The sequence below is a fragment of the Sinohyriopsis cumingii genome, chromosome 7 (assembly GCF_028554795.1).
Source record: "Sinohyriopsis cumingii isolate HCF-2022 chromosome 7, ASM2855479v2, whole genome shotgun sequence".
Lineage (NCBI taxonomy): Eukaryota > Metazoa > Mollusca > Bivalvia > Unionida > Unionidae > Sinohyriopsis > Sinohyriopsis cumingii.
Genome location: NC_142967.1, coordinates 58657625 through 58681025, shown reverse-complemented (window position 1 = coordinate 58681025; position 23401 = coordinate 58657625).

Genomic DNA, 23401 nt, shown 5'->3' with positions numbered 1-23401 from the left:
TAATTTCCCTGAACCTTCAATCTTTGAATAAATCGTAGTTATACTCGTCCTTGCGTGCCTGCGTGTGAGCGCGTATATATGTATTGTCGTTCACTTGTTTCTACAATGAATGGCATCTTCAAAATAAATTTAAAATTGGAGATATCACGAGTGATTGTATGCTGCAGTACACGAACATATGCTAAATTATATATATATATATATATATATATATATATATATATATATATATATATATATATATATATATATATATATATAGACAGAGAGAGAGAGAGAGAGTGACTTTGGGTGACCACGTATAATTTAGCACCTTATAGTGTCAACATCTAGGTACAGTATATGTGCACGACGAGTCATTATTGTACCCGTCCCGTATAGTATATTCTCTGTGAACGTGAAAGATTGGAAAGACTGTTAAAAGGCCCAGAAATGGTTATGGTTTTATTTTTTTACTTTTTTTTCTGCTCCAATGCACAATCAATAAAGAGCTCGTTTTCTTGGGCTGAGCCCGCTGTAAGCTATTTAGCCTTACAAGCTTTTTGTTTTGTTCAGGAAGCCATCCGCTGGAGAATGGACAGATTCCAGACAAAATGAGTAAATCAAACGAAATGAAAAATATGTATTTTGTGTCGCCCATTTACTGTCGCCAGAAATTAAAACGATCTACGTTCATACATATGACCTACCGTTGGACGATGAGGTTAGCATATACGATACTCACAGGTAATAACTGTCACCCAGCGGTATCATATGCAGTGAAAATTACTTATTACAGCCAATAGAGGTATTAAAATAAAGTGGTGGCATAAGGGTGATTCGCCTTTGGACTCTTTTATTTATTGGTTATGTATTCACATATGTATGCATCAGTAAATACATGTATATTGATAAATAATTTAATTGGAGACAAGAAGTCAAACACAAAGTTATGATGATATATTATTCAACATTTCGGGAGCACTTGTGCGAAAAGATTTTGCCCTATCTACCAACCCATTCAGTCCAAAGGCTGAATTGATTAATTAAAGTAGTCAAGTAGAAAGTGGTTCCATATTTCATTACAAAGTCGTGCAAAATGAGCAGTCGCCTAATTGTATAACGAACTGGTAATTAAAGGCACTGGCCAGATTCTTTTCTTTTCTTTTAAATTCTTTGGAATGGCCCTTTGGGTCGTGGAGGCCCATTGCACATCTGCCCCATTTCTTCACAATGCCTGCCGTGTTTTCGTGAATGGGGTAACAGATGACTAGAACGTATCAAACAGGACTAGAATAATAGCATCCTCCGTATGCGTTGGTGTATGGTCGCGAAATTCCACCCTAAGGTATGAAATTCTGACCTTAAGATATGGCGTAAGACAATGAGATTTTGCATTGACTTTAAAGATTTTTAAACACATTTTAGTGTTCACGGTAAAGTGGTAGAGACGACTATGGTGATTGCAAGAATCGGCGTAATTGTCTACTACGGATAACTTCCACAATAAGACAAAAATTAACAGGGCAAAAAATAAAGTCAACTCTTATTCATAAGATTATTGTAGACAGAAAAGAAATAATTACATAGTTCGCAGTTCATATTTGGTCTTGATTTAACTTATCATTCATGAATATTAATGGGAATATGCAGCTGAAATAAATAACGAAAAAGCAGATTTTGTCTTTCGAAATCGATCTACAGAAATTCTACATGTAGCTATGTCGATCAGTCATATGTCCTGTTTGCAGGGCACTTAACTTCAACCATTATCAGTTGTAGCACGTAATTGTGTTGCATTTGTTGTTTATTATCTTGATTATTGTTAAATAATGCTTACGTAATCATAAAAGAAACGGAAAATGTTTTGCCACCTTGTGTGTGCATTGCTTGCTGTACAAGGTCGAATTAATGCAGTCAGAATAAAGATCATGTGTGATGCAGGAGAACCCTTTTCCTCATTGGCGTTCCGCTTTGAAAATCACTATTATAACTGATATGGAAGGTGATAATCTCTGGTCGCGATACAAGACTAGTAGAATGGTCTTCGTTCCGGATTGAACACCACTGGATGAAAGAAGAAAATCGGTTCTTTAGATTTCAGATTGCTGAGATGATCTAATTACTGGGGTGGCCGGGAAGAGGGGTTTAATACCTTATGGTTTTGATAGCAAGCTGAGAGACACCGAATTAATCGCATGTTAATGGGTATAGGACCACCTCTAAGAGAGTATACCGTTTTTAAAAGTATTCAGTAATGAATATTTAAAAAAGCTGAGGTTTTTGGAAATTTTAGATTTGTCTGGGTTTCAAAAATTTAAATGTAGCTTTTCCATAGGAAGATAGTTTTGAATAATCATTCATGTCTCGGCAGATAATGACACACCCCTCGTGTATATTCCACCAATTTAAAATTTGTATGCATGCTTTACATTTAAGTCGAGGACAGTGGACAAATGAATATAACCATATTTAAAAACTAACACGTCAAATAAGAAGTTCTTTCATTAGTTAGTTACGTTTGATTGACATTGACAGTAACTTTTCATTGGCAAATATGGCGGTTCTTAAAAAACTGTTTAGGGTAGTTACATGTACTAAGGGTCGATGTGGAACTAAGTGCATCTTTGACCATTGGCTAACAAACGTCTGGCCGCCAGGTTAGTGTGAAATGCATAGCTTTTGTTTCGTTTTGACTCAGTCTGTCGAAGTTCCAGAACATTTTAAGACTAATACGTCTTGACTTAATTAGCAACAACTAATCCCTTAATTAGCAACAACTAATCCATGAGCCAAGATGATTAAATTTCCATAAAAAGTTAAGCCCAATAGAAACGGCAGATTTTTATTTAATGAAAAGAAACTCTGATAGTAACTCTTAAAACTTATACTGCAACCATTAGCATTCATACATTAAACATGAAAGAAAGTACGCTTGTTCAGTTCCCGCCATCAGTCTCAACAAAACCAAGGTCGGCAAAAGCGATTTTATCAACTATCGCGGCATCTCCCTGCTGAACAGCACGGGGAAGCTGTTCGCTCGAACATACTTCAGACCCCTACAAAGCATGTCACATTATGACATCCGACCAGAAAGGTCCACCATTGACATGATTTTCTAACTTAGACAACTGCAAGAATAATGCAGGGTAGAGCGAAGGCCAATCTACATAGCCTTATCTGACAAAGACTTTCTACTTTTGTCAGCAGAAGTGGAATGTTCAAGAAATGATTATATATCCGCCAAAGTTCTTCAGCCTGATACATTCGTTTCAGACTTAGGGATATATCGTGGAGCCAAGCAATGATGCCCTTACCTTGTTCGTGATTTTTCTCTTTTTCCTGATGAAATACTGTTTTGACTCATCAGCTAAGGGAATCTACCTTCACACTGTGTCAGAAAGACAGCTGTACAACCTCACACGTTTCTAAGCTAAAATCAAGATTCCCAAAGTTTTCACACATGACCTGCTCTTTGCTAACAATGAGGCAGTGACAAATCACTTCACACAGACAAGTCACTTCGCACAGAGGTTCATCTCCAAACCCTCGCTGAATGATGTTCAAAAGCTTACCAGGACGTCGGGTTGATAAATACGGTAGTGATCAAGCTGCTGAAGAACAACCTTCCATCGGCTTAAACAACTACGAACTTGACAGTTTCAGCTCGCATACCTTTGCTCTACCATTACTTACAACCTCTCTCTTGACGTAGAACTTCACTTCCGCATTGAAAAGCCGCATCAACAACGTCTAGCCTGAGCAAGGTTTCTGGAGCAACAAGAAGCTGACAGAAAATACCAAAAATACAAGTGTACCAAGCCTGCGTTATCGGTACGATCCTCTATGGAAGCAAGTCATGGCCACTATACACGCAGTGGATGCACCAAACGGATGATGGACGCATACCAAAGAACATTCTCTAAGGCGAGCTGGCCTCCGGCAAAGCATCCAGGTAGCCCACTCCTGCGCTTTATATATGTGTGCAAGAGAGATGTTGAGAGCTGGGAAGCACTTGCTCAGGAAAGAAGTAGCCGGAATCATGATCTCAACCAAGACTTTCAGAAATCCGAGAGACAATAGTTGCAAATGGCAGATGACTAATGAGCCCGAAGACAGGACAAGATGCAACTTCACGTGGCAGCATAAGACAAGACCTTCTATTGCAGAGGATACAACAGAGATTGTCATTGCAAAATGGGTCTCTTCAACTATAGCAGACAGACTGTGGTCTTCAACTAAAAGACTACTTCAGAGCACAACTTCATAGTCTTCCGAGACTGAAGAATACCGATAGCAAGGATAGATAACTGTGCAAATACATTAAATTTTAATACCTGTTACGACTTTTGGACCTTTCTGTAGAATAAAAATAAGTCTTGTGTGTAATAAGACTGTAGAACCCTTACAAAAATTCACTAAATCAAGACGTTTTTCACTCGCTTGTCTCACGATGTTTTCATGTTTCCATTTTTATCAGTGAAAAAGTCCTCGCTGTTTACAAAATAAAAAATGTATAGGTGACACTTTTTAAAGTTTACTTCAGTACTGCATTAAAAACAAACACACACTATTGAGAGCATGCATATATGTCGTCTGTAAAGTGAAAGGGTTAAACGAATGCAAATAAAACCAGAAAGCTTCTAATCTCTACCTAAACCCTCTGTTCATTTACTACATTAATATTCGACACAGACAATACAATCTCTTATAATCACATGTCACGTCTTTTTCTTAAACAAAAATGCACAAAGAAGTATGTGTTTCTTTTACGATTTAAATTTAGACTATGACATATTGTTCTTTTAATACTGAAAAGAACTGGCTAGTGGGTACCTATATGAAAACAATTTTGTCTTTACAAGCGGGACTTTGTCAGTTGCTCTCTCCAAGTAAAATATTGTTCTGATTTATCATACTCTTAAAAGTACATTGTCACCTGCATCGGCGACTGAAAACAAGTTTGTTATTTATTCCTTATTCCTCACTAATAAGGGATAAGTAATCAGTTACCCATTCAATAGGGGCCTCTCCCCTGGGGCCCGAGTAGATTAAAGCGCTCGCCTTTACCGATCACTGCCATCTCAACTATGTCCCCGTGAGTTCAAATCGCGGGCTCGGCCATTGTGGGTCAGTGAGAAAGTTGCTAGTAGCTTCCCGTGGTTTCGATTAATCTTTCTGGGGGTTTTCCTGGGTTGTTCCTCCACCAGTTATACTGGCCGTCATATATAGTCTATCTTGCGCTGAGAAATGGCCTTAAACCCCAAAACAACCAACCAACCAACCGATTCAATAAAGAATAAGTGAATAAGTAACTAGTTCCTTATTCCCGATCCTAACATTTAAGTCAAATTGGTTAGTTATTACTTATTCCCGATTTAATAAGGGATAGTTTACCACTTACTTATTGCCGATTTAAAAATGCTAAAAATGTGAACGCTCTTCATGGTATTCATAGATAGCGACTCGTGTCTGACTCTATAATATGTTTAGACTAAACAATTCGTCTACCTTAGTGACAGAAATAGGAGTATTAGTACCATATACATAACGCTGCACATAAAGAAATAACCGCTTACATTAAATTGTTCAATAACGTGAACCCTTGCTTAAAGTACTTTCATCTGAAACCCTCATCAGAAGATTTTAGTTACGGATATAATCCAACAGAATGAAATACTACGAAAATATTTGTCCGGCCAATTGCGATAGAGCTATATAAATATACCTTTAAATTCAACACAAGAAACATCTCGTCCTTAAATGAATTTGACATTTATTTGGGTTGGGAGATTAAAACAACTGGGAGATTTTTTTAAAAAACTAAGTGGATTAAAACTTTCATATACATAAGGGACCCACATCCCCTCTTTAAAGAGATTTTACATGGTCATTGATTTAATAATTATATATCAAGAGATATATTCGACGCAAGAATGAAGTCTTGGCGAATTTTGCATAGAAGAAATAGTGAAATAAGGGTTGCTTACAGGTACTGGGCGTGACACACACGTACAATGTGAATCAATTACATCAACATTTTATAGCATGTGAACCCCTTTTTAGAGAATTTTGATTTTATCGCCTGTTGGACAGTTCTTAGTTGGGGATCTCTTCCAACAAAGGAATATTCATTTAGACTATTTCGAGAAATATGGATCTCAAAATTTTGTAAGTGTAATAAAGTCCGAATGGAGTTTACCCGTTCAATTAATAAGTGGAGAATACATTTCGCATCAAATATGATTTAGACATGTTCTTTGATTGTTTATATAATTATGTATATTTAATTTGTATTGTTTGTTGACAGTTCTCCATGATTATGTGTGTTGTATAGCTGTATTTTTAATTGATCTTTGTCCAAAATCAAATTAATGGACTGCCTGACCTGCGACCTTTATTTTGAACATATATTAAATATTCAGGTCATTATGAATTTATGTTTCCACTTGGAAATTCCTAATTAAAGTATGTCTTAGAAAGAAATTGACCTACGTCCCGGCTCGGTTATTTTGTCTTAACTTTTATATCAATGTTGTTTATTTGAAAGATTACTGATTCCTTCCTTAACATACGAAGTGGAATCAGCGAAATTGTTATATTCAAATTTTAATTTGAGCGGATTTATTTATTTGAATTATTCACTGGAATTACAAAGTGATTATTAATACTTCTTAGGCTAAGTCATTATTTTGAAATTATTGTGAATTCATTCAAGGACCTTTTGGATTATACTAATGTGTGACATTACGACTGTTAACAGATCGCCACATTGCAGACCATAGAGTACGGAGGTTGGCTTTACTCCAGATGTGCACCTTTCAAACAAGTTCTATCTCCACTTGGTCATTTTTACTTCCTGGGCTTCAGAGGTAAATTGTTTAAAAAAAGAGCCGATATTTTTTTACATTTTATATATGTAGTAATTCATCCATTTCACTTTCAGAAGCTGGTATTGCCTAGTTGGGCAAGATTCATTTTCCCTATTTTAATATGTGCTAAAGATAGTGTACTTTAGACTAATTCTGGGCGATTTGTTTAGTACAAGGGAGCAGTCTTTTTAGTTAGCAGTGTGCTTAGATCATGTACAATTTCAATAAGTACAATATCCAAGGAAATGTCACCCACATTACATCAAAGTTGTATAGAGGTATGCCAACATTCTCTACGCTGTGCATGTTTTAAATGCAAACTTCACCTTACATACATCATTCTTTCAAAAGTACATAATGACTGGTGAGCGCCCCCTTTGTTTGGTCAAATAAAACCCAGTTCGATTTTAGTATGGGGAATTATAAACCATTCATATTGAAAGCTTCTGCCTCACTTATTAGTGATTCTGCCAATCCAATCACTATTAAACTTTTAAGGGACACACGAGCTTCTCAGAGTCTTCTATTATCAGGTATTTGTCTTTATTTGTGGAGTCTTCTAGTGAAAGTGCTTTAATTCAGGGAGTATTGTGCGGCTTTGTAAATGTTCCTCTCCACTGTTTAAGTTTTTCGTTACCCGTGACAGTCGGAGCAATGAAATTTTTGTCCGGTGATAGAGTTCTGGCTCTTTGACATACCTCTAAATATCATCAGGTTATGTACTATGGGCCTTATCCAGGTGAAAAAAAAGTGATTACATTATATCATTAACACTCATGGGTGGGTGGGAAATATGTTGAAAGAGTATTTTGATAGAGATAGTCTTGTTAATCATTCAATCCATTTATGTGTACTTATCTCATATAGTGAGGATGTAAGCGATGGAATGAAATTGGAGTGTAGTGACGTTGGAGTATGCAATTTTCCGAATTCAGAAATATTTAATAATATGGGCCAGAAACCTTCACTTTTTCAGCTACAAGAAAACAACGAACTAAAACAGCTATTATTTGAATATGAGAACATCTTTCCAAATACTCAAACGCGAACAAATAAAATCTACGATGAAGTTGAAATTTTAGATTCCATACATGTTAACCAGCATCCACAAAAGATGAAACCTCTCAAACAGTAATGTTTGAAATAAGAAATTCTTGCAGTGGCGCCAGACCACAAGAATCAAAATATATGACGTTGCGTGGATTAATGTAATATGCAACCCGATAAGTACCGGGACCTTCCTATTAGTCTAGATTAATTATTCATGTTTTATGGTTCCGTTGCGCATCAAGTAATTTATCGCTCATAAAAAAATCTCTCGTTTTTTCTGTTCCATTTCAAATTAATCAAAATTTGACAACTGCCCTACGTTTTGTACTATTTTAGTGCCGGCATATCCTGCAGTGCCAAGCGCAGAGGCTTTTGTAACGGCTGGTGCGGAAGCAATGATGGTGGTTAATACAGCTGCCAGCAGCTCTAGTATTCTGCAAGGAAGTGGAATATACCACTGGATTTGGACATAAATGTAATCTCACTCGGAGAGCTGTATTTCCATTCCACGACGTGGCTGTATGTGCTGTTAGAAATGTTTCTGTTGGTAGCGTGCGTATGATCTATTAGAAAGCTAGCATCCCAATACGTCCGCCAGCCCCTTCGAGCATTAGTGTTTTATTATCCTACAGCATCAGCGCGATACATATGTAGTCGTCAATGCCAGTGCCTGTCTTATCTACACGGACTCAGAGATGCATGTTGACGATGCATTGTTTGAATAAATCTTGATGATAAAACGAAAAGTAACGAATTGGGTACAATGTTTTGAAATCATTTCGAGATATATGGAGTCTAGTGTGAACGTTATAGTAGCGTCCGACAAACGACATAAGTGCGGGATACCCACGTGCAACATGATTCTAATCAAGTTTAAGCTGGGGTTCTTCGGATGGTTCTTAATCACCATTTCATTTCAGGGACAGACATCGAGCCATATATCTTTTTCTTGTTTGTTCAATCGTTTAATATCCTGAAACGCCATAAATAAACGTCGAGGTGGAGAAATGCAGTGTTGTTGTGCGATCTGCCATGTGAAGAGCCTACGTCAGCTATCTGAACTGTATCTATCGACATCGTCAGCTAGTTCAACGTTGCTTGACTGCCTCCTCACATAAAATCATATAGGTGCTGTTCTTCTGTCAACGACCGTATCAGTTTGAGTATCCACATCGACAATTTTAATGCTCTAACTTTAACAGCTCACGCTCTGTTTTCGTCGTCATGTTCTCCAGTGACCAGCCAGATAGCCTCATTGACATCACTGCGCCGTGTCAGCACCACTGCGTGCTTTGCCCGAAAAATAATCGCCCTGATTCATTCGCCGCAGAGATATTCGGGGAAAAACTATACAAAAGATAATCTTGCTTGTAAACACCGCCACCCCCAATGAAAATCTTATATCGACTGTTTCGCATGTGAGATTTACCACGATCGTTGATGTAATGTTAACGATGGCAGGTGCTACATGATACCCATCGCGATCTGGAAAATTATCCACGGTAAATTCTCCAGTCGCACCTGCAGGACACCCGAGCATGGTCGTGATCAAAGATGCTCCTTCGTCGACGCGGTACCAAGAATATTTTATCTCTATGGACTAACTGAGCCTCTTCTCGCGAACGGTAATTTAGATCTTAGAATTGCGTCCCGTTGTAGCTGGTATACGCCTCTGAAATTCAGCATTGATTGTCTAAATCTCGTAAACGCCGTAGGTAATTTCTATCGCATGCCATTCTGTCACAGTTAGTCAATCGCCCCCCCCCCCCCCCGTTCACTTTTTGTGAAGAAACAGGTGTGTTATTGGCCGGTGCCGATCTAATGTTGGGACAAATGTAATACGCAAGCAGCTGGGCCAACGCTATCTCAAGTGCGCTGCCGGGCCGAGTCATAATTTGTGAGGGAAGTAGATTAAAGTACGGCCTTGACACCATCGTGGTGATACTCGGAGTCATATTTGCAAGTCGTGAAATTACTCTGGTATGATTCACCGTGGATTCCATTATTTATACCGGTAACGCATCTGTGTAATTGTGGAGCTTGATCGCTGTGGTAATGCTTTTAATCACGTCGTTGTATGCGTCGTCGAAGATATCAATCACCTCCTTGATCACATGTGGGTCCATGATCCCGCTTGTTTACAGCCACTGATATAGTACCATTGGTAGCTTGTTAACGTCGTGGGAATTGTTGCTCGCACGTACATTCCCCATAAGGGTTTCTAATCGATCAACTTGTCTGATAAAGTTACCGGGACACCACTGTGTCGCTACTGTGTCATTATACCGCTCTCCACTGTTTCCGTGGGAATGGCATCGCTCGGATTTTAGAGGCAGTTTTACATTTTTGTCCATATTTCAGCTGAAGATTTGTACCGCGCTTACATTCATATTGGTCAAATTGTGATTCTCGTTCAAATTCTACCTTACTGAGATCTCTAGCCTCTCGATAAACCTATATAAACCAGTCTTCCTTTGATCTATTTTTTTTCCTTTGAATAAAGGTTTATCTTTGTGGTCATACTCAATTTTCCGACGGACATTCTCGTGAAAAACCAATACCATGTTTGTTATTCTGATTCATACTTAAGGATCAAGTCGTCGTACAGTACAAGTTGTTAATACCGCCATCTATGTAGTCGATGGCAGGTGTGTTTTTATGTTGTTGATGAATTCAACAACATCGTCGCCTTTGATGTTTTTTGCCCCCTCGTTATATTCTCGCAGCACGTTATAACACGCCTGGTCATCTGCGTTGGCTCAACTAGGTATAACATGTCCCATAGTAGCATTCTCATAACGAGGTTAAACAATAGCATAATCTTACTACAAACCAGACGGTTTTATAATTTTCGCACACACTCTATTGCGCAGGGACTTGTGTTTGACTGGATGGGGTTTTCGTCGCGGGAAAAGTCAGCTATGTGAAACTCGTCACGGATTAGTATACAATCTTCGTCCTTGGTCAATGCATTGTCCATGGTCGTCAATAAATTCACTACTGCCATAGTGATATAAAATACCCATACGTTTATATTGTCTGAAATGCAAGGGTTACACGGACACGGTAAAGGAAAACATTTTCACGTTGATAAATAACCAGCAAGCAACCAAGCGGGTGTATGCGCTATGTTGCGCGACAAAATAAAAATTTATATCGATCAAAACCACGTTCGTAACGATATTTTAGCATTATTAGGGAGATGACTCTGTCGCTGCCGTGGTCAAAATACAGGGAGATAAACGTTTAGATGTGTATCGTTACTGTGGCACTGGGAATCGACTGGATATCCGACTAGATCTACGCGACGTTCCACTTGATGGTGAGAATCTACTCAACGAGACATACCACGCATGTTAGCGTCACGCTTTTGCATACCGTAATCGTGATTTAACTCAACGGTCGTAAGATAATTGACACGTAAAATAACATTAGTTGAACTAGAACTCGAGAACGTCTTACACGATGGTTAATAACAACCACAATGCGGGCAAAGATAGCGGTTGGAGGCAATTATTTAGGGTATTAAACATATTGGAGTCTTAAAGCTAAAATACTAGTATTTGGAGTACTTAGACTCAAATAGAGCAGTCGATTTATTATAATCTTAGTAGTTATTGGTAAAGCACCGCAGGCATCAGCAAATTAGCAAGTGCTTATCACGTTGATAAAGTAGATACCGCTGATTGATTGGCGTGACAAGCATTATCGACAAATCTGCTCCAGGCCGAGAATTTCTCGGATAAGTAACAGCGTCTGTAAAACTTAACGGGGTAAAAATTCACCTGGGACATGGCGTTCACTGAAATCAAGCCATCTTTGACCGATTTAACCTTACACTTACGGAACTGTTTTTGTACACCAATACCAATTTGCTGGTGCCGCGAAACGCACGATTACAAAAATGGACAGGAGGACTTCCTGCGTTGGTAGACGCGTTGAACAATGAAGTTACACGCGCCGAGGCAATAAAAAATAGTAACACCCGTATGGAGCATTTACGCGCCTGGCATCGTAGGTCACTTTGAAACAATATTGGGAGGCTCCAGGCACAAATATCTATACACACCTGACGAACTAGCAGGAGAAACGAGAAAAACTAATGATCCTATCTGGAGGTTGACCACACGAGTTCTGTTGCAGCAATGCGCTAGCGATTGATTAACTTGAATCCCCACGACCCACGTGTGGGTTTGTGAGGGAAGGGCTACATGTAGTAGCAGCAGATACACATTTTCTTCCACGACAGTTCATGCATCTTCAAGGTCGCAAGCACACAAAACGCATCGACGTCGATTACACTCAAGACACGTCAGGATGACGTTACCTTGAAGCTGACCTTGTTGATCATCATTACGATCAACGATAAATTGTCTGGAATCACCAGCGGTGTAATCCCATAGCGTTTCGAAGTTGCATAGCTTACAATGATTGTTTTGTTGTTGCACCAAGTCGATGATGTTTTTGTTTTGTTGTGTTTTGTTCATAATGGTTCACGGCGAGATTACTCCAGTCAGGAAACCTCGCTGTGTGTCATAACGTCGGTGAGATACCTCTTTTTTTACTATCATAGCACAAATTTACTGCGGAAGCGGTTCAGAAAAGTTTAGTTTAACGCGCTGTTGAGAACGCCATCAAGTGAAAAAACGGGCGAGTTGTGATAGATAATCTGCCCACGACACAGACAGATGTGTAAGATTGGACCATTCTATGCGATCGTCAATAATCTAGACACGCTATGGGTTCTTTGTGGTTAATTCTTATGATGAATGAATGGTGGTTGCATCTTCAAGAAACCAGGGAGACGAATCATCGCTCATAGCACATTCAGCCTCGAACAACCACACATTGACTATATCTTTAAGTATAAGCTATAGAGTAGTTTGCGTACCTGGTATCGGCACGTTGATGTTTTGCCTCCGGTTATTCACCGGTCTTTATACGAGTGGGACATCTTCACTGGGATAGATTTCTTTATAAATGTTTTACAATATACGGTAAAAAGTATCACAAACTTGTTTTCGTGTGACCACAATGATGTCTTTGGTGGACCAGGTGGCAAGAAAATCATCGTATGAGGTTTCCGAGAATCCCTCACACATTTTTTCCTATTGTTCCTGGTCAGAATTTAGTCACATTTGTAATTTTATAATCATGCAGAGCATCATAATCGTCCAGAACTTGTTCATAATGGTCCACGCTGGACACCAGTCAATCATGGTGAGATTTGTCAAAAATAGAAGGCTGACCTTGATCCCTTCACGTCATTGCGCAATAATGCTTGGTACTCAACCATCATAAAAAGATTTGCAACGTGTCAACGGGTACGATGCATGTTTCGTCCCATATTAGTACGCGATGTATATACTTGTTTCCATATGTAAAGGATCACATTCTGATTCATTTTCCACCAGAAAAATTACGATGTGTTTCTGAAGTAGCTTATCGTTGTCTCATGCAGGATGAAAGTTGATGCGTGTGGGTTTGCACGATGAGGTTTGAGTCATCAACGAACAAAAAAAATCTTCACCACCACTCCACCGTCCAGATAAATGAGTTGGGAGCTTTTGAATCTGTGGAAAATAGAGACTTACCCAAAAAATAATAGTGTTGTTTCTGATATTTTGCACAGCAGATCTGGTCTCTTATCATTTCCTGTTTTGTCCTCCAGGACCCTTATGGAACAAATCATCCGGGCTTGTTACTGAGCCGTATTCGGTTTCAGTTTGCGAGAATACTGAATATTTGTTTTCAGGTTCTTGTATGTGTTTTCAGTTAATAAAAAACAAATCAGTTGCAACTCTGACCGTGATCTAGGCGAGCATTGATGATCTCAGATGAGATACTGCGTAGATTCGCCATCGTTGTACAAGATTATGTGTTCAAGTTTAACAAGTGCCTTAGAAAGTTAGAAATGTATGTACCGGCTAATATTGTATCATTGATTATAAACTCTAGTTCACCATGACTGATGGCAAGTCAATTACTGATACATTTATAGCCTGCAGATGCTCCTATGGTGATCTTGCCTATTATTTCCCGTCCAATATCATGGAAATATCGCTGCGAGATGCACAAAGGAATGGCTCTAGAAGCCAAACATGTATTTGTGGTCTACATGTAATAGTTGCTTCTGTCACCGTCAGTTCGGTCAAGATTTGTTTGACCGGCACAAACCTTAATAACACAATAGGATACCAACGACGTATCGCATGTAACATTCACGCAATTGCTGTTTAACAAAGCGTCCTCCAAACCATGTTAGAATAACCAGATGAACATGAAATAAAAGCTCCAAACCGTTAATTTCAGCAAACCCAGTCAGGTCAATGTTTGAAGGTGGGCCATTTATCGAAACTCTGGTAAGATCATGTGTTGGATGACCAAACCGTTCAAAGTATGATGCGCGCTCACCAAGTTCCAGAAAACCTGTAAGATAACATGCGGCCTTATCAAGGGAAATGAGATCGTCTGAGTTGTAATATGTGTTCGAAATACCCAAATGACCATATTCCACACAATATCGTTTGATGTCCTCGAGAAAACATTTTGATGTTGGTATCCATTTATTACGTCTACGGGCAAAATAAGAAAACACTTATGTTTCTGTGAACGAATTTCAACTACTCAAATACGTGAAGTTCAATCATTGGAGTACCTAAGTAACATTGATTTTCGGTTTGCCATGAAAACTTTCTTCTCTGTAGCACTCTCCGTTGGGAGGTACAAACTGATCAAAATCAGATTCTGGATCAAAGTCACTTCAGAGAAACCAAACAGGATCGTTTTTAATACCGAGTAATTGCGTCGTGAATATCACCGGAGTAAAATTTAACGAAACGCGGTTGCATGTTGTGGATCTTCGCGGTGACGATACATCTGTACATTAGAGATCGATCGGATAGTTAGTATAATGACATCGCACGTGAATGTATGAGACTTGTTCGGGTTGTTAGCGCAGAAAACCTGTTTACGCGACATATTATGAAACTGGCCTCAGAGACGTTGTTCGTGGATTTTTCACAGGTGCACCAAAGGTGTACATAGCATTGTAATCGCGGTTTGCACCAGTTGCTAAGCTTGTTACGATGCGAGTTGTTGATAGTATCGACAATGTTGCTGTGGATCGAATGAAAAACCGGGATTACAAACGGCTCAATATCTTCGAGATCAACTTAATCGATTAGTGACTAGAGTACCGCCAAATCCGATTACGCTACCATCAACAGAAAAATTGGTAAAATTATTAATAAAACCGCTCGTGAAAGACTGTCAGATTTGGTGATTGCAGATTACAAATCTGGCAATGGGAAATAGACTCCGGTTCAAAATGTGAGTAAAACAAAATTATCATAGGTTATTTTTGCTGGTCACTGTATGACTCTGGCCACTTCACTGTTATTTAGTATCAGTGCTAATAATCCACGAGTTGTACAACCCGTGTGGCTTTTATTCAAAACACATTTTATGTCGTGGGAGATAGAGGTAGTGACCAAGAAAAGCAACCAAGAAGAACACAACCGCCATGATGATACTACTGGTTTTATCAGTTATAATTTTATTAGTCTTGTTGTAAAGTTATAAAAGTATCTCGTTTCTTATAAATGTTTCTAGAGATGAAAATTATTTCTCTGGAGTTGATTTTTGTTTCCGAGTTTAATGCCATTTTCCGTAGATATACATGGCTACCAATAATTTTGGAAGAGGAAGACCCTGGGAGAAACCACCGACTCAAGGGAAGACCCAGGGAATAACCACTGACCCACAGACTTTCTCACATACTCAAGTTGATCAAACCGAGATTGGAGCGACTTACAAAGGCAAGCTCCTAAGACTACTCGGCCACCTAGAAGCCCTCTCTATGCGGAAGGACTGAATTTATTCAAAGTGATTGAGTGTGATTTTCGGAAGGAAAAACCATTGGTCATCTAATTTTACATTACACATTAAAGTGGTGTTTGTTGGCTTTACCGCCATCTTTCATGATATGACTTACAAGGCGGCTAGTATATTTGGTGGACGAAGAACACAGGACGACTCGGAGTAAAACAGTGTAACAAAGAATCGTGTACATTGTTGAAAATGCGTCCCTGAAACCCTCTCTCGTGGAAAGCTGTCCCTGTTGTTGAAAGCCGTTTTCATGGGGTCAAATTTTTAATGTGTTAGTGGCGCTGAAACTAGTACTCATTGAAAAGGCGACCGACTTGGTATCGTTAGCGTTATGTTTATAATTACGTTATCAAATTTGTTCCATTTAAAGATTAAAACTGTAAATTGAATGCATTAAGATCCGACCCTGACATATTTTCAAACTTGAACTTAAAACGCAACATGGCATTTGCACTATTTCTGTGGTTTGTTTTCTTCCTTTATTAATGTAAACGATTCAAACTTGTCGTAATCATATACACACACTTGTAAAGCCTACGTAATGGGAACGTATTATTTTTGTAACGTTAATGCCGACATTATCTTGAAATATATTGGAGATGGAGATCGTTTTTACTGTGCTTTAGATATATATAAATGTAATAAACTGACTACGAACAGTGCAAAACTAGTATCTATCTAGCCTAAGCGCTTTCGACTCTTAATGCGTCATTTTCAAAGGCAAATACAAAACAAAACAGCAAACAAAACAGACAAACCTTTGTCTTTATAAACATTTACATCACTATGACTTGTTGCGCAACAAATTTACGACCGTTCGGAGCATGAAATCCAATGATCCTAAAAGTTCTGGAACGTTTGTATATCTCAGATATGGTTTTTGCTTCTCTGGACTTAGAAAGGCGTTCATAAAATTCCGACCATGGGTCAGCAGATGTCCTTGTTATCTCCCAGTCGTCCGCACTGTATCTCGTTATTAGCCTCATGGGGTATTTTGTACAAATTTCAGTGGAATCTGCCAGCAGTTACACGAAATTGTAAATCAGCTCTTGCCAAACAATTAAGTTTGTCTATTTTATGATCCTCAAAACGAAACTCGTGTATGGAGCTAGATACAATATCTTTCAAAGACCTTCGCTGAATACAATGCCTACATAGATTTGTTCAGACTGAAAAAGTACTCAATAATGTCAAACGCATAATAATTTTTCTCCACATTCTGGGGTTGTTTATGTTTGGAAACAGCTATTACTAATTTCCTTTCATGCTTGCGCTGCTTTGCTTCATCATCATAGTGTATTATTTTGTAAAATGAATTCTCTCGATTAGGAAGTGTATGTTCCATTCTTATACTAATACCCCAATAATCATTACAGCAGGAAAGTTCACTAAAATAATCAGAAAACTGATTTATTGAACTATTCTCGCTCAACTTCAGAGACTCTATTACTTCTTGCACAATATTACATAAATCTTTTTGTTCGTTTTGTCCTCATAAGCTTGGCTTAGTTTATTCCGTTCTAGCTCTAGATTATTCCTAAGTTAATCATTTTGTCAGTGTACTTTGAATATGTGTCTGAAACTACACATACCATCTTTTCGGCCTCTTTGAAAAATCTATATGATGCATTCAAACGAAAGAACAGTTAAGTTTTTCAGTTACACTTTTTATATTCCAGTCATTTGGCAGGTTAACCCTAATTTTTGAGACCTCATAAATGCCCTCTACTGATCGCATGAGTATTATTATACTCTCTCTCTCTCTCTCTCTCTCTGTTGCTATTAGGAAATTTGCAGCCGTGTTAAGTTTCCCGCTCACTCTATATGCAGTTCTTTGGCAGCAGTGTAAACAATCAATAACATGTTTATAATGTATTCATTAGCATTGGTTTAAAGGTATTATTAAAGCAATTAAATAATGTACAAATGGAAGCAAAACTTTCATCATGGCTAAGTTTAAAGATATATGTGATCCACCTTTTGATATGGGTGAGTCTGCGTTGGTGGATCGTAAGAAAAGAAATTTTCAGTATTACTCATACCAGCTAAGGTACATGATTATCAGAAAGTAGAATTACAAGTGCAGGACACGTCTAGGTTTTTCTTCCATATGAGCCATTCATAGAAATAGAGGAAAAGATTAAAGACCGATAATAACAATTACGGTACCAATGCCCACACTGTTGTTTCGCGTGCACACCAAAGACGCACACCCACTAAATGATATTGCGGGACAGTTAACTTGGCAAACATTATCCATCTTGGTCATACTACACCAAAAGATGTGTTCTAGGCGTTTCAAAATAAAAATCATGATAATATATCAACAACATAGTAAGATGATAGTTTACACCTTAGGAGTGACGAAAGTTAAGTTGAGGTTAAACGGTCATCAAGAAAAAATCCGGCTTGAAACTGTAGCAGACACTCCTCATATTGCACGTGCATATCAAAATCTATGGTTGTACATAGACCAGCATCAAAACGTCACACGTGTCTGTAGATTTCCCAACATGACTTCCGTACGTTGTACCCAATCTATTACTTTTCACTGGAATAATTGGAGTTGTTCAGACAATCTGTTGTCGACATTATTTTCATACACATGTAGCTCCCGCTGCTGTTAATTACACATGTTATGGTGTGATACCTTTTGACAAGACTTCGGTTGTTGGAGGGTGCTGGTGGCCGAATGAGGATCATTTATGAAACTGTAGAGAAAACATAAATGAAGGAGTAACGTATTTAAATTATAATGTCATATCACGAAGTTAAGGTCGGCTATAGTGAAAATCGGCTGAAAAAAATAAGAAACGCAATTAAAAAAATGATTGTGGTATCACATTGAAACTTTCTTCAACAAAACTGACAGGAAATGTCCCACTGTGGTTGACCCAAACACAACTCGATCAGTTTAATGCGGGAAAACAAAATAACACCTCAGTAACTTTAAAGTTATCCAAGTCAGAGGTGACGCAAATGCAAACAACTGGTTGAATATTTCCAGCGTTGTTAGCCGCAACGGCTTCATCAGTTGCAAAAGCTGCAACGTTATTGGCTTTCTGATAGCGCTAAAAAGGCGATTGTTGGTCTTCGATTACCAGGAACAAGTTGCCAAATACAATCGGGAAGATGTCTTTGATTATCCGGCACAACACACAGAAGATCATAGCCTTGACCAATATTGATTTAATCGCGATTGTGAGATCAGTCAAACATTTTCATGATGTTTTAATGCGAAATAAACTTGCATTGATGGCTCCACGCACATGTGAAACCGGCATTGTCAACCTGGATTTAACAACATGACCTGGCACTCATTGAGTCACACACGTGATGACACCTCAACTTCGTTTTTATTTTGACTCGTATGGACTTGCGCCACCAGTTGAATTTGTTAGTTTATTTATTATTTAACCAGGTACGGTAAATAACCACTATTTTATTCACATATACCATTGCAAACTCGGTTGGATGAACACATATACGGTAATTTTGTTGTTGAAGCGTCGTATGCGTTGGCAGAGAGCTCATGCCCGCAAGCACTTACTGATTTCGCGTTAAAGTAAGCTTAATATTTTTTAAATGACTATTAATATTTACGGATGTTACTCTGCCCGACGCGGTAGTGATGTGTATTTTAATAAATTTGCCAACAAAGCGTATTTGACTGAGTTTATATGTCGTGTTGTTGTTGATGTCGACCCGGGTGAGCTTGCGATATTGCAAGATAAAAATGGTAAACTTCATAAGTCTAATGTTGACATTCGAGATATTGTTTTCAAGTTGAAAGGCGCTGTCGCAAAGAACCTGGCTGAGGACAGTGCAAATGGGGGAATCAGAGCCAGTGGCGTATCCCTTGTATTTATTAAAGAGTATTTTGAAAATAAATGCTGCAACAAAACAAAACATGGGTGAACATATCGTTAACATGCCCGCACTACAACGCGTAGTAACTTCATGGAGTGCAATTTCAGGAATAATAATCAAAGAAAGGAACACACTAACGTGTTAACCGTAGCATATGGCAGACTTTACGTTCTCTTCGTGAAAATGACTATGATAAACCTAAAAGTTACATCTTAAAGGTGCGCTAGTTTGGGTCATACTTTGTTCTAGTTGTAAAGATGGTTGGGGTACAATGTTAATGTTGATGATCAAGAAGTACCTTGGCTTTTTGTCACCAATATCACGTATAGGCAAACCTGGTACTGTTATAGTTTTTTTCACATATACGGTAGCAAAATCATTAGTGCTGGAGATAAATTCAATTCGAAAGGCTCAACATTTATCCCGATCGGTACTTAACCGTGTTTGCCCTTTTTCGTTTAAGATTAAAATTTATCATTTTATATATACGTGATGGATTCTGACCGTAATGATGAAATTGTGGAGCATCGTTAACAATTTCATTCCACTTGTCCATGAATATCTGATTCAAAATAGTTTTACCAAACTCTCGTATGAACTAACCTGCAATTTTGTTACGGGTCAAGTAGAATCTGACCGTTGGAATCACCGCGATCAACCTGGGGTATTTACAAAGCAGAAGCCCAAAGGTTATAGACACCACTAAATGCAAAATCACTCTGGCGTAATTTCTATAACTGCCAAGTGATATTTACTGCCATATCTAAACCTGTTAAGTTCAACAACCAATACTTTACACCAGCATTGTCCCAGTTCAGAAATAAAGATATACACTGATGTCCAGGCAACAGTAATTGGTCCATAAGGATCGTTAGATGCAAAAAGCACAAGCGTAATCGGTGTGTACTGAAATGAAAAAGGCGCTATATCCCCAAAACGCACAATCGCAGGAAATTTAAATATTCCTGGTGCAGAGATTTTTTAATAATTGTATGACAGGTATGCCAGTAAGAAATGTTAATATATTAGGACCTGGGCGTGATGAGTCTGGACAAGGTCTGCAATTCGTGCAATTGTACTATTGTATAATTAATAGAAGAAATATGATAGTCTCACGGTGTTACCGACGTTAAAAATCAGCTGAGAGATAACATCACTAAGAGAACCGCGCTGAAATACAAACGCGCGTGTTTGGTTGTAGATGCCATTTGTGGTAACAACTGTTGGTCATGTTGTGACTAGATTCACAACCACAACAATCATCATAGGTAAAACTATCGGAATTATATAGATAGGAACTGATGTCTCTGGTTGTGCTAGCAAATTAATTTCGATGCGATTACATTCACGGATAAGTGTTTATTCAGAATTGCAGGCAGCGTCACAAAGTTGACCTAACACAATTAGTAAACTATCTTTGGCGGCATTCGAGGATAAAATAATTAGCCTGGCTGAGTTCGAGATTGTACTGGCTGAAATGGAAAATCGCCGACAACTCCGAGCACAGAAATCGAACCGAGTAGTGGATTTACTTTTTCATTTTGGGGGGGAGGTTTCCCGTCTGATCTTTGTAGACCATTCGAGTCGTGTCCCATCCTTGTGTTTTATGGCTACCCGAAGGCTTACATTGTAATCAAGTAACCCGAAGGCTTTTTTGTGTGACAAATGCAGTAAGTTTTCAGTTAGTGTTTCTGTATTCCGCCAGTGCACTGGATAATTTTATGGCATATTTTGATTTCCATGGTTTTGAAAGGTACATTTTTTTTTAAATTTTATTTTTTTTATTATTTTTTTTTTTGTCCATTTGGATCTTTTATTAAAATTTCAAGAATTAATGTCTTCAAATTCGTATTCTGTATCTTCGAGCTCCTCATCAAATGTCAATTTATATACATCTCTGATTTTTCTTTTCCTTTCACTTTCTTCGGAGGTTGTTTGTGATTGGTCCATTTGAAAATCATTGTTTAGGGATCTTCGTGCTTTCTTCTTTCTCTTTTTCTTTTTCTTTGTCTGTTTTGTCTGTTGTAGGTTTTCTGCCCTTCCTATCGTTGCAGCTTGTTCACCGTTTTGTTCTATCGGATGTTCACTTTTCTGTCTATTTGTTGTTGTTCTTATACGAATGTACACGTATCTCTTTTTATTTCTCTTTTCTCAGATTTTATGGTTGATTAGTCGGTTTTTGAGTTTCTTTGTATAGCTCACTTTTTTGTGTTAGTTGTTTCTTATTCCGCGGTTTGGGTACTGGTACCTTCTCTTCTTGTGTTTATTGTGTAACTTCAATCTGTTTGGAGTTCGTGGTGGTTCCTGGTTGTTCTTCAATTGTTTGCCATTTTTGGGGTTTGTGACTTACGATTCCACACTTCTTACACCTCCTATGATAAATACAGCCCTTGTACCATGTTCTCACTAGGAATCCATGAAGGAAGAACACTTTCTTCATTGTCCTGATTGTTTCCTTTAGGATTCTAGGATTCTAATTCCAAAGTGTGTGTCCAATCTTGCTTTGGTGACTTTAAGTTTAAATGTTTTCTCCAATCTTTCTACTGTAGCATCTAATGGTATTTCCAGTGGGATGTCATATATGTGTAATTCAGCAGTTCATTTTTTTTATCTTCCGCGGAAAGGGTGCTGGCTTCTTTGTGTCAAGATTTAGCCCAGTGGAAGGTAGTGATAGTGAAGAGACCATCCAGTATGCTCCAGGTAAGTCTTTTCTATCTTCTCCCACTTATGAAGGTCGTTTAGAATCAACTTTCAAAGTCGCAATAGACAGTCAAAGCCACCTGGAACGAATATTCTTCTTTGACGGATGCATTTCGATGAGGCAGTGGTGATATCCGAAGTAGTTTGCTCAGACATGGATGGGATACGTAGGGTGGTAGATTCAGGGTATTACTTTCATGACAAAAATTGAGTGGCTGTGTAGCATCCAATCTGTTGACTGGTGGACGTAAATAAACAGCATCACTGTCACATCCATAAGGTTTTACAAGCACAGCATCACTTTCTATGGTGGTTATAGTGGTAGTAGTAGAGAGGTGTCCGTGTCGTGCTGAATCAATGATGTCGCAGGGTACAGCATCGATGCAATCACAAAGCATGGTATCGTACTCGTGTTTATCACTAAATTTATAACCCTCGTTCGCTTGTAACTGTGTGAAAAGGTTCATCATTCTAGCTATTTGTTTCTCTTCATAAACGAAATGTCGGTCTTGGAAGTCTTCACATTTATGTGCCGGCCAACATCAACGTGTCTGTACGGGAAAGTGAAGTGTTTGGAAGTCGCACACGATTTGGCACATTTTTCCAAGGGTCGGCTGACGATTTGGTGAGTGGGTAAACAGACAATTATGTGCGGTTAGTAGGTGGTCAGCCTCAAGTCTTGATTCTCTCCAGATTACAAAGCTTCTTTCCGTACACCAAAGTTCACCTGTTCACTCGTTCGATGATTCAGATCCAATCCTTTGACTTTGCAGTCGGTGTGTGCAATTCTCCTCGTTTTTCTCGGTACTAGTAACATCAATTTTTGAGACCTCCGCTGGCAAACCTCAGAATCTTATTTTCGAAGTGCTCGTTCATCCCGGCTCCTAAACGGTCTCTTTCGATCTCAAGGTAATGATTGATGATCATGACGATGGATGTAGATGTAACTGTCTTTGTCAAAGTAAAGGACACGATCACCTAACTGACGTAACGGTTCATACTATTTTAAGTTAGGGTGAGCTGTCATGTAGGCAGCAATG